We start from the raw sequence: 2,326 nt of genomic DNA, 5'->3' as shown, positions 1-2,326 counted from the left end.
ATATATGTCTAGTTCTAAACCTGAAAATCATAAACTAAACAAATACAATATTACCGTAGAGGAATCAGGCTTGTGTTTTCCCTTAAACAGATTCTACGGGACTTAAACTATTGTTCGAAAGATAACTGTAACGGGGAGACAATGTTACGGCCTAGAGGAAAAATTAATTGTGCTTGTGCTTTTAGTTTTTGGTGTGTCTTTCTTCAAAGCCTAAAGGCCTTTATTTATAGTAGAGATAATTGCCTTAAGTTTACTCCCACTGAATGTGGGACAACTTTCAATTCTTTTCAATCCTTACAAGTTTGCACCAAATTAGCAACTTTGAGACTCGATATCTCATTCACCTTTAATCTATTTTAGACATGTTTTAACTCATTGTAAAACCCTCATTAGAGGCATCTGTCAAGGAATCACGATGAACTCTGTCTATACACGTATGAAGTTGTACCTTTAAGTAGCTAAGGAAAATGCCCTCTTTAACAAGAAAATAATTAGCATCGTCCTTATCATAAGTGATAAAGCTTTGATTCTTGGTCGAAAACGAAACCTTAACTTTTTTTTCAGGGCTGTTCAGACATACAATTTCCCAGAAGATCAAGTTGATGAACCGTGTGATGGGAAATATTTTGCACGGTTAGGAGAACACTGAATTAGAATGAGAGGTTCACCACCTCATCATTGCATGCAAGGGGAGGTCGCTCGATTCACAGAAGCCTATGATAAGAGAACACGCATTCTACAATCACTTTTTTCCATTTAATCCTAGCCATGTCGTTTACCTCACTTGACTCGCCTTATACTCCATCCATTCCAACACAAGTGTCCACATGTTAATTTTGAGATGTCCTATTTCAAGTGTCCACTTTCGATTTCAACTAATGAAAATACGTTACTCTGAAGAGAGAAGATTTCTGATTGATGAAAAATGAAGTTAGAGTAATTGTATAAAACTAGGTGTGACAACCCGGAAATTTCCAACCAAATTTAAACTTAATCTTTATATGTTTTCGACACGATAAGCAAAGTCTATAAAATTGATTCTCAAAATTTTTGAACTAATGTTATATATTCAGTTAACCTTTGACTATTAACCGACGATTCACGAACATCTATTTGTAAATATATATATATATATATATATATATATATATATATATATATATATATATATATATATATATATATATATATATATATATATATATATATATATATAAACAATAAGTTGGAATATTAATTATTCATAAATAACTTGCAATGTGTATTTAAAAACTGATTTATGTATATTAAATAAAGATATATACATATATATAATTTCAAGTTATTTAGTAAATGATAGTAACATTCGTTTATTGATTCGATTGATATTTAGATAAGTTACCTAAAACGTTTAAGATGAACAAGTAAAATACTAATTTACTACAGTATTTTCGAATTGCTACAGTACCCGAAAAGATACAGTGTTTTTGAAAATCACTATTTGCTACAGTAAAAATCATTTTGCTACAGTGTTTTCGAAAATCACTATTTGATACAGTAAAAACGACTTTGCTACAGTAAAAATGACTTTGCTATAGTAAATACTATTTGCTACAGTAAACACTATTTTCTACAGTGAAAAATATGTCGACAAACAAGAAAACAAAACATTGTGGGCTGGATTTTTAGGCCATGCGATTGCATGGGATTATGCCTTCCTATCCATGCGATCGCATGAGATGAGGAGACATGCCTCGATCAGTTTTAGCCAGATACATTCATTCAATCTATCTATCTTTCGCATATCTCCCTCTATATGTATTATAATTATAATAATAATAATAATAATTATTATTATTATTATTATTATTATTATTATTATTATTATTATTATTATTATTATTATTATTATTATTATTATTAAGATTCATATTATTATTAATCTTATTATTAGTAGTATTAGTATTATTATTATTTATACATAGAATACTACGACGAGGTTCTGCTCGCATATTTTCAAAATGAATTTTCGAGCGGGATAGAGCTAAGGAAATTATGGGTTATAGCTATGGAGTTTATGGGTATGGTTTGGGGTATAGCTCATGAGTCAAACTAGTGTTTATCATCTTCGTTGCGTCTACGTAGTTTCCTACAATATTGAATCACAATGTTGATACGTGAGCATTCATATCTTATCTTTTATATATTATTAGTGTATCCATGTCTAGTGCTCGAGTATATATATGTTTATGCATGCTTGTTTGCTTTAATTTTGTCGTTAGATAGTTTATGATGAATCACGAATTTGATACATATGCTACTGATATAAAGTATATGATATGCATGT

Source organism: Rutidosis leptorrhynchoides, chromosome 7, assembly GCF_046630445.1.
Source record: "Rutidosis leptorrhynchoides isolate AG116_Rl617_1_P2 chromosome 7, CSIRO_AGI_Rlap_v1, whole genome shotgun sequence".
NCBI lineage: Eukaryota > Viridiplantae > Streptophyta > Magnoliopsida > Asterales > Asteraceae > Rutidosis > Rutidosis leptorrhynchoides.
Note: the sequence above shows the minus strand (reverse complement) of the source record.